At 31.5% G+C, this 11756-nt stretch overlaps 1 protein-coding gene across 1 annotated transcript in view; it reads left to right on the plus strand.

Annotated features, from left to right (window-relative positions):
- LOC112097690 (methionine S-methyltransferase-like) overlaps positions 1 to 11756 on the plus strand; it is a 29148-nt gene continuing 17392 nt past the window's right edge. Inside the window, exon 1 of the mRNA XM_024183016.1 lies at positions 1 to 30. The gene's annotated coding sequence lies outside the window, so the exon portion shown is untranslated. The remainder of the gene's footprint in view (positions 31 to 11756) is intronic.

Below are 11756 nucleotides of genomic sequence, written 5' to 3' on the forward strand. Positions count from 1 at the left end.
GGCGAGAGATGAAGCCTCTATTTCAACTGGGTATGTGTCATTTCCTTTCTGCAGTGGTTTTTTATTTTGTGAACAAATATTTTTTTGCTTAGAGATATAGATGTTTATGTTAGTTGTTTGCTATCTTAAAAAGGAAGAAAACCTGCTCAAAAGGTATTAAGGAAAGAAAAAAAGGAGTCAATTTGAAGGAGATATTTATAGTGGGAGTTCTATTCTTTGGGGTTTAATTGATGGGAAGAAGAAATAGCTTATACGTTTACAGAATTAGATAACACAAATGTGACTCATTTGTTAAAGGTATATATTTAACAAGCTGATAACATAATTAACATAATGCGATTATTACATTAAATGAAATAAAAGACAGTACCCACCACCGATAGTTTAGCAAGCTTCCGTCCTCGTGTTTTAGGAACTGGACATCGGACATCCGTGAATTAACCAAAAGATCATGAAAGAATCTCACAAAACAAAATGGAAACTATACTTTTTTTTTTGTAATTGTACAGGTAACGGGACTAATTTTCAGATAGTTTTCAAATTACACTTATTTACAAAAAGCAATACAAAATGATTTCCTTTCCTTTTGAAACATTTTGTGGAATCAAGTAACAGTGAAATAAATAGAAAAATGTTAATTCTCTGATAGTATTTTTTCCTTTTCTAAAAGGGATGGTGGGGTTTGGTTGTTTGCAAAATTATTGCTGTGGTTGTCTATTTGTTTTTGTTTTCACTTTGTTAATTAATTAGCAAACTAATCATGCAATCATTTGTAAAAGGATCACTAGCATCAGCTTAAGAATGCAGTTTACTCTTTTTTTTTTTTTAGATTTTTATTCCTAGGATTTGGTTTCACTCTATTTTGATTATTGACATTGTTGAAGAGGGCAGTAAAAGGCTGCTGAATGTCATCAAATGCTTGCATCTTACCTCACAAATTGGGCAAATATCGGTTGGTTTCTTTATAGGCGGCCATCAAGAATTGAAAGTAACAACACCCACCATATATCGAAAATTAATTTTATGAATATTTTTTACTTGAAATCTTTGAAAAGATAAACTATCCAAATTAGATTAGAGATATACATATATTCCGTACCAATTAAAAATGTGAATATGATTTCATAAGAAAGAACAAGAATTGAACATGTCCCAAAAGACCGAAAATTAGATTACACAAACTTGCACGCAGGCATATCATATATTAATCTTAATTTTTTAATTTGTTACTGAAAATTAATTAATTAATTCCACTATTTCGGTTTTTTAATTTTATGGTGTGTATCACATTAGCCACTTCTGAATTAAGTTGCATATATTCTAATTCAAAGAAATAGATCTTTTGTATCAATCAAACTTACTTTAGTAATATTCTTCATCATTATGGTTAATGGCTTAGCAAATGTAGGAGGAGGGGTCAGCCAAAATAAAGCACTTTCTTTTGCATTAACCTTTATTAAATGGTTGTTATTCCCATTGCAACCATATATTGTTATAAATTGCATTGTTTCCTACAACAAATATAATAAAATCTCGATAAATTAATAGCTCTAGGACCAATGAAAAATTTGTTCAAATTTAACGAATATTAATTAATCGATAAGTTAATAAATTATTAATTTATGAAAATATTTATTATTTTGGAAAAACATGATTACGTTTATGGTATTGATTTACCTTGAGTTAGAATCTATTATGTTTTATTTGAATACTATTTTTCTTTTAAGAAGATTTTTAATAGTTAACTGCTTTAAAATAAGAAGACTATTGTATGGTTTTTATTTTTCCACGTTAAAGATGATAGTTATGCTATACAAACTGTTTTGAACAAAGTATTAGATGATATTGATATTGAATAATTTTTTGTCATAAAATGACAATACCAACTAGAATTTCGTTTCACATGCATTACAAAAGTCAAAAATGAGATCCAAGTTGAAATTAATTTAAAAAGAAATAAACGATGTTGAGAATATATTTCACACAAGCCATATAGACATATCACATGGATTTTTTTATACTAGATAATTATTAATCTATGTAATAATATATTTCCTTCAAAATATACTATTTGATTTCAAAATTATATTTTAAAAATTTAATATCACTATAATAGTCATGATTCAATCGGTTTGATTTTTTTTCCCTTTTTGTTTAAGAAAAAAGATGGGAGAATAGTTAAATGATGAAGACACAAGTTAAGCAGATCCAATAAACAGGGGAAAGTGAATTACTGTCATCAACCACATTCTCTAATAATCTCAATTTTCTACGTCCATTTTTGTTAATTCATGTCACATGCAACAGTCTTTTGGGTTTTGTTGCATCAATTCTTTGGTGATTTATCTTTTTTTATTATTTTATGACGCAAGAGTCCTGGTAGCAATACATTTGGAATAAAACGATTTAATTTATTTTTCGTTGTTATTAACAAAAATGATATATTATTAATTAATCAACTCATCGAGATATTGTTTTCATTTGTAACAACTAGCTAATTACTTAGTAAATTGCTGTACTTCTCATTATCAATTGAAGAAGAACTTGTAAATAAGAACATAGACGTGGTATGTTGTGATGTGATAAATTTAATTCAAATCTAAATTAAGAGATGATTCATATATATAGGTACATACTGAACAAAGATATTTAAACATAAGCATTCAATTTTATGATATACCTAACAATAATTGGTTTATTGTCCATATCAAAGGGAGTGAATAGAAATAATGTAGAAAGTCAAAAAGATGAACCAGCGCACATGATGATTTATAAAATAATAAATTAAATTTATATCATTTTTTATAAGTGTGAGATTATTTACACTTAAAATTTATTTTGAACATTCTTATTTTTTACTGCAACAAAACCCTCATTAAGACCAATTCAATATAAATAAATAGAATAATAATACTTTTGACACCAACCTAGCGCTTACACGCCCATGTAAAATTATTAAACCTTAAATTTAGAACGTTCTTCCTCAGCATTAAAACTCGTGCATTGTTTAAAAGTTTGTTTAACAAATTTGCACAAAGAGACTCCATGATTCAAATTTCTTTGACTTAAATTTCAATTTTTGTTGAAGATATATCTATTCCATATAAAGATTTCAATTTTTTGCACAATCATGAGCTGCGTGTATATATATACACATATAACTGTTCTGCGAATATATAGAAGCAATTTCAACCATCCAATTTTTTTTTTTTTGAATTTTAATGAATATCAATTTTATATGTTGGACAACTATGAAAAATAAAATTAGCAAAATGATATTATTAACAAATAGGGAGAGCAAAAGGTAATTATATCTTGGTGTGCTAAATATTTTTATGGGTGTACGGAAAAAATAAAGATAATAGAAGCAATGTTATCGAGGAGTATTTTGGTATTTATGAAAGTGTTCAAAGTGAAAAGTGATTTCCTAAAATCTATTAACTAATGCACATAATAAAAGGGCATTTTGAGAAAATTTTAGATTACAAATAGTCCCATCCTTTAATATTCTTCAATCAATGTGTTTATTTCAAAATAAAAAATCCATCTATTTATTACTTTCTAACTAGTAATATTAATGTGTTAATAATTGTGAAGAACCAGTGTAATTTGTATGATGTAGAAAGCCCTTTAGACACAATAACCCGAATTGCTAACAGTAGCGGTTGGACTTGCTTGGGAACAGCCTCAATTCAGTTACTTTTTTTTTATCGTGATATTTAAACATAAGCATCCGGATCCGTGCGGATCCCCACCTTCCAAATCCGGATCTGCATTTTTTAATATCCGGATTTAGATTTTTTCTGGATCCGGAAGAGGATATTTACTTGCCATCCCTAGCACCCAGCAACATCCATCCATTAGGAGTGAAACCCCATTGATTTCATAAATAAAAAATAAATAACTCGCAAAGACAATTTTTGACAATCACAAGAACAACAACAATTCACTCCAATAAACAACATAACAAATACATGGTCTACATTGAAAGTCTTTTTATGATTTTAATTGAAAGAGAAAGTACAAAGGACGTATTATACATAATTGAATGTTATCGTTGATAATTAGGCAAAATAATACTAATCTAGCTAACTAATCCAATCATCATAATAATCTGATTTTCATTATTTATTTGATATGTCCAATCATATGCTAATTTAATAAAGAACACTAAATGCTTGAGTCTTTATATGTTTCAACAACTTTGGCTAAGTTTGAAAAGAACAAATTAATTATGAATATTAATACATAACCCTGCAAGCTACAGATTGCATACATATGCAGTTGCAACAAATACATATGTAATAAAAAGATCAATAGTTTTTCAGCAGCTGAGAAAGCAAGCCATTACTCGCATACTACACCCACCCAAACACAATTAATATGTTATCAAACAAATAGACACAATAGAAATAAATTTAATGTGAAAACTGAAAAGAAAAACAGCCCCATCACCATCAATAATTTTGACGAACTGGACATGGGTGGACCAAACATCATTGAATGAATGAAAAACAAAAAAAAATTAAAATCAGTATCCACCAGAAAGAATCAATATTTACGTGCTGCCTCCAATTTGGTACATGCATAGATATGTACATCTATCTAACTTTAAAAAAATTGTAGTAGAAATTAGAGCTCACTTGTTTAGATATGGCTCATATACAATACACGTGTCAAGATTTAATTGGAGTTTACATATATACACGTGTCTAATTCTAATTGATAGATAAACTAATCATAAATACTCAGATGTTTCTAAATGATTGAATAATGATATTGTAGTAACTTGATTGCTTTGTTCTCTGATTAGAAATAAATCACTGTCCAAGAACCTTTGTCAAGATCTGTTCAAGTTGCAATTAAATCAACACCAATATGAGGCTTCAATGCTGATTCACACCTTAGCTCTAGGTTAATGGAGATTGAAAGCAGAGGACTAAATTGAACTAGAAGCAAAACACACTCACACAAAGAACAAGATTTAACGTGGTTCGATTATGCATAAATGCACAATCTACATCCACGGGAGAAGCCACAGAAAAAAGCTTTTTTGATGATTCAAAATGAATTTTACAGAGCTAATACAGAGGAGATTACAAGGAACAAGAAGACTCTTTCTCTCTTTCTAAGATCTCTCCGGAAAGCTCTCAAAATCCTATGCAAATTTTTTTCAACAACCAGCCTCTTCATACCCCTGATATTAAAACCCAATTGCACAGCTTTTGGACACGTGTATAATGGCTTCATAACGAATTTGATTCCCTTCTCACATGCGGTCTCACGTGCTTCACTTAAACTTGCTCAAAACGACTGAAACTGAAAGCAGCGTCGTTTTTCCTTAAGTTTAGTGAAGAAGATAGCATGTGTGCTGCACGTGACTCGTAGGTGGATTCACTTACTCAAAGCACAGCCGTTTTAGGGCTTCAAGTTTTGGATTCATTGCACTCTAGTCCACAGATATTATTGGTACTTATAAATTTCAAAGAGGTGATAACAGATGGCCTATTTTAAACACTAAGAAGGGTCCCTAGCATAGCCTGAACAACTTTACTTATGGTTTCTCATCAAGTAATGTTATAAAAAAGAAATACATAAGTTTACATGAATGACAGTGAATGAAGTTATATTAATTTACATTAAGTAGAAACTTTCCTGAATAGGAATAGAAATACTCTATTAACATATCGAATACTACCTTAATAACAATTTAGTTGACAAAAAAAAAAAAAAGCCTTGAAGGCTTGAAATAATTAACCCTAATTATATAATTGTCTTACATAACCCATTTTTTCCTTTCTTTATTTAATAAGACATCGCCACACTCCTGATTTTATAATATAAAGCATAAAATATAATAGACAAGTTGGTAGAATGACCTGCATACTTTTTTTATCATTGAGCATGCAATTCTCTGAAAAAAAACTCATTGTGTTTGTGTCTATTGTAAATTTATGACATTTACTAATCTTTTGGGTTTTGTTGTATCTATTCTTTGGTACGTGTTCATCCTGTTTTCGTTCTTTTCTGATGCAAGATTCTTGGTTACATTAGGAATCAGAGTGAAATTCCAATTTTAAAATTTGGAGAAATAAAATGTAATATGATTTTTTTCATGAATAAAACGATTTAATTTACTTTTTTCTTCTAGCAAAAATTATTACTTTATTAAACCCATCAGCTATTGGCTTCATTTGTAAGCCGGTCGGTCAGTTTTTTAGTTTCAATTGTTATCTTTTAAAAGATATTAGAAAAATCTTATTTTGAGTGTATTTTATCACTTCACTAAAATTTTATTAACCCATCAAGTTATTGGCTTCAGCTTTTCGTTCTGTTTTCTTGTATATGTTGCAATTTTCAAGTATCACTCAAAATTTTAGACCGTCAACACCTGCAGGAAAATTGCATATATTCTATCATTCAACCTCAACAAATAAATTCTTTTCACTGGAATCCAACAATCGTTAAGTGTTAACCTTGTAGTTCTCAAAAGCAGAAATTGTTGTATTAATTTTTTCAAAGTGTCTCAGTTAAAAGAAAACTAAAGATAGAAGAGAGTGAAATTTCAACTGAGATCTTGCCACATAAGACGATCGATTTAATCCTTTCTGTATCTTTCTTCTATCAGCGGACAATCCTTGATATACAGTTGCAAGAGCGAGGTAGGCACGCTCTTGTCCAAAAAGTATTTTAGCTTCGGACGAATATAAAGCCAAAGATACACCAACGACGTGAGATTTTGACCAACTGAAGACAGGCATTCCAAGTTTTGGAAATCATAAATCCACAAACGGGTTCCTAACTCCTGTGGCGAAATGACACCAAGTAATGAAGTCCTCCGATTGACAGTCGTTGTAGAGATGAGAATTTGCTCAATCCCCCTTCCCCCCACCCCATCGATGGCTTCCAAATCTTCATATCATGAATATAAAGTGATTGAATGTTGCTGGGAAACATACCATCATCTGCCTCAACTGGGAAGCAATACCCTATACGCTTGCCAGGCCTGCTCTGTTTAATTCTTGAAGACTGTGCTTGTCCTTGCGTGAGGCCTCTAGTTTATCACACCACGTTATTCGGAGCTTAGTCAGTTCCGCAGAAGGCAACCCTCCGTCAGGAAAGGGTCATTTCAATAAAAGCACAGTACAATTGCTTAACTAATTTTTTGAAAACAGAGATATGAGAGATTGACAATTTACAATTGCTTAACTGCTCAAGAAGAGAGCAAGCTTGAAATATGAAATATGAAAAAGAGAACACAAATGACAAATCTTAAGGAATTGGCAGGATTCACGTCCGACCAACTCCACGTTGCTAAAGCAAAGGATTAATTTTTGAGAAATTGTAAAGAAACTAATGCAAGTGAAATGAGAGCCTGTTCATTTGATTATTGGCTAAGTGTCATGGCATGAGTATTTTGCGCAGCTAACCCGTGCGACACTCAGACAACTTTGCCGAATGTTGCTAAGTAAGCCTAGAGCTTTTCGAACTAGAGAAGAGAGCAATGGAGCCGAATAAGAAAACTTGTATTGCACAAAGGAGAGATTACAATGCTTGAGTGCTCAATGCTTGTTGTTGTGTTTGTTGAATGCAAATGCCTAATGCCATCCCATATTTATAGGGGAGGCTTGCCAAGCTCTAGAGATTCTAAAGAATTCTACCACTTCCTAGCTATTTACATGTGCTGGAATTGTAAGGAGAATTCTAGAGTATTTACAAGCTCAATGTGCTAGAGTTGCCTAGAACTTTCCAGAATTGGGTCAAGCTAGCAATCTTGGCCTTGTGTTGGGCTCTTGGTGAGCAAATTGGGCTAGCGAATTGGGCGGTTCGCAACATAAGGGTGATTTCAGTAACGTTTTCAAAGAAGATATAGGACAAAGATCAAAACGAAAAATAAGAAATTTCCACACATGCATGCATGTGTCTGACCAACAGAACATGGCTTGTGGCAAGGATCAATCAAAGAAATATAAACTTACAATTTTATAAAGTAAGCATCAAAATGTTTGGCAAGTTTTAGATTTGTAGAATATTGGGAAAACAGACAAATCATCAATGAAGACATTGCAAGTTAGCAGATCAATTAAACAGAGGAAATAACTGATCAATTCTTTGTTCAATGGCCACAACAATAGATTAAATATACCTACAAGACTACATTAATCCTAATGGCATGGTAGCATCTCCATGCAACATTACATTAAAATTTCGTCATCAATCAATTGCGATGATATGATATTAAAAACATTGACTTCATAATTTTATGCAATTTCATATAAAAGATATAATTGATTTTGAGTTAGTTTAACATATAAAGAAAGAGGAATAAAGGAATATTATCAATGTGGCATGTGATGAGTAATGATAGACAACAAATATTAATCATGCAATAATGAAATATGTATTTACAGAAAAATATTTGGCAATAAAATGATGCTATAAAAGTTTAATATTAGTTGCAAGAAAATAAATTGGCAAATAAGATTAACATATACATATGCAATGCTTCGAGTTTATTTTATCACTTCCCTAACCATTTTGTAACTACATATTGATTAGAAGTTCAATTAATTTTGACCAAAGACTCCAGAGCAAGTTGAAAAGAAAAAAAAAATTAGAAATGAAATAAGGCAAAATCAATTACAGAAACAACAATAAAAGTATATTTTATAAAAGGCACAGATACATAATATAAATTTAGTTTTGAATTACGTAATTATTAATTTATATAGTAAGCGAGTCTTATAGAAAAATAAGAATTTTTTAAAAGAGATTTGCTGAAGGAAAAAGTTTAGTTTGGTTTAGCTTGTGAAGGCTCAAGTAATTGAAAGCAATACAATTAAAGCAATACAAGTAATTGAAAGCAATACATACAAACTCTTTAGTTACTCACATAAACACTTTCAGAATCAATAAAAGCAAGCTCTGATGTTTTCACTCATGAGAGACTTCACCACGTTATCTCTGTTTTCTCTGTGATTTTGTCTTTGATTCATCTCTTTCTTTCTTCTTAATTCTGTTTCTTGGAAGTTTAAGTCTGGTTTGTCGAATATTGAGTTGATTCAGATTCGGTTCTGTGCTTGTGCATATTGTGTTGGAAGTCCATCTCAGAGAGAATTCTAAACTCAAGAGAAAAAGAGAAGATTGGAAGTCCACTCCTACACTCAAGAACTACTACGAATCACCATGGATTCAGGTACGCTTCCGCTTTCGTATTTCTCAGTAATTTAATCTGGATGTTATGAGGACTTAAGGTTTTACACTTCTGGCTTTCCAGCTTGCTGAGCGACGTGCACATAAAGAGGTTATCCTTCTCTTTTTTACTCTGTTTTCATATCACAGAATCCATTTTTGAATATATGTATTTAGGTACACACACGCATGAATATGCATGTTTTTATGAGTATATTTAAGTATATCCAATGTTGAATAACTCTTCCATTTGAACATGACAGTAATCAGAGAGTTGATATTTATGTTACAAAAATTGGAAGCAACATAAGCAATTCAGAATCATGCAAGGACTTGGATTTTTTCATTAATTCCCTGGGCATATGTTTATCCGACCTCTGATTTTTCTTAATATTTCTCACTTGTTCATTTCATGGCACTTCTAGCCGCTACATTGGCATTTTCTGCCATTTGCTTTTGTTCATTGAAGTAAGTTAGCTTATGAAATTGCTTTTTGATAAATGTTCTTCAGAGGGATTGTGAAAAGGCCAAATCAACTGAGATGATCGGGTTTTCTAGATCACCCATCTCTGTCCTCAACGGTGCTGAACCGTCAATTACTGAGACACCAAACTCTGACCTGATTCATATGGATGTAGACCAAAGCTTCTTGCCTGCACCATCTCTGGTCAAAGCTGCTATCTTTGAAATTTTTGCAGGACAAAACATGTCTGAGTCAGAAATTGACGTCACCCCTAGCGTAAGACATATATATCAAGAGCAATTTTGGTTTCTCAGTCGATACAGATACAGAATTCACATATGCAGGTTGCTCTCAATCTCTGTTTAATAGGCTAGTCCTCTGCTGTATCCTAGAAGGTGGACCATTATGCTTCCCAGCTGGCTCGAATGGGAACTATGTTTCTGCTGCAAAATTTTTGAAAGCGAACATTGTGAATATCCCTACTGAATATGAAGTGGGCTTTAAGGTGACAGAGAAGACACTTGTGACAATACTCGAGACTGTAAAGAAGCCGTGGGTAAACATTTCTGGTCCAACCGTCAATCCAACTGGCTTGCTTTACAGCAACAAAGAGATGTGTTTGTGCAAAATATGGGGCAAGAGTTGTGATTGATACTTCATTATCGGGATTGCAATTCAACTACGAGGGTTGGGGTGGCTGGAATCTGGAAGGCTGTTTATCGAAGCTGTATCGTCTGTCTCTCTGTCTCTCTGCTCGGAGGGCTGTCTCCGAAGATGCTTACTTACTGGAGCCCTCACATTTGGATTTCTGGTTCCAAACCAACGTCATTTAGTTGATGCATTTAGTAGCTTTCCGAGATTAAGAATATATTTTATGCTATTAAGAATACATTTTATGCTATTAAGAATACATTTTTGATAAATTAACCTCAACTCTAAATTTTAATTTAGAGAATGTCGAGAAGAGATTTGATTTTTCATATAAAAAAAATTAGAAATGAAATTAGTCAAAATAAATTACAAGAACAACAATAAGAATATATGTTGTAAAAGCCATAAATACATATAATATAAATTTAGTTTAAGATTAAGTAATTATTAATTTGTATAGTAAGAGGGTCTTGTAGGACAATAAGAAGTTTTTAAAAGAGATTTGCTAAGGAACAAGTTTAGTTTGTGAATGCCAAAGTAATTGAAAGCAATGCAATTGGAGGAAATATAAAGCAATCATCATAATATTTGACAATCTTGAGATTTTAAAAAAGTCGGGAAAATAGACAAATAATGAAAATAAAGTAAATAAACAAAGTAAAACAGGGCAAATATTTACCATTATACGTACATTTTTTATTTTTTATTTTTCCAAAAACGAATGTTGCCATTACTAATCTAGAATGTCAGCTATTGTATAGAAGCACACTCTAGGATATTTGCTGAATTTACTATAAATAGAGTTGAATTTAAATAGAGTTTACTATAAATAGAGTTTCCTCTCACTCTAGGATATTTGCTGTGGTCCTGCGATTTGTATTCTTTTATGTGAGATTGATTTTTTTTCTTTAAATAAAATTTTGGGAGATGGGAAATCTCATCTAATAAATACAAATTTTGAATTTTATTATTATTTAACCTAGATAATTAGGTAACTAAAGTGCATGCATAACTAGTGAGACCGTGCCTAGCTAAATATATGATTCTAATTTCGACTTTGATTTCAATTTTCGCTGAACATATATCTATTCCAAATAAAGAGTTAATGCACTTTTCACTTCTCTGCCAAGGAGGTCCTAGGGAAACTAACAACAGCAGAAAAACAAATAAAAAATCTGATACAGGCGTAGAATATACACAAATAAGTATATCTTGAGTTGCGTATATACACAAGTAATGTTCTGCGGATCTGTAGAAGCAATCTCAACCATCCAATGTTTTTTAAATTTTAATGAACATAGATTTTAAATGTTGGACAGTTTCGAAAAATAAACTTAGCAAAATGATATTATTAACAAATAAGGAGCACAAAGGTAATTAATCTTGGTGTGAAAATATTTTCATGGGACCAACAAAGTGTTGGCTCCACTGGCAATGGAGTCCCCTTAAG

This window comes from Citrus clementina, unplaced genomic scaffold (assembly GCF_000493195.1).
Source record: "Citrus clementina cultivar Clemenules unplaced genomic scaffold, Citrus_clementina_v1.0 scaffold_5, whole genome shotgun sequence".
Lineage (NCBI taxonomy): Eukaryota > Viridiplantae > Streptophyta > Magnoliopsida > Sapindales > Rutaceae > Citrus > Citrus x clementina.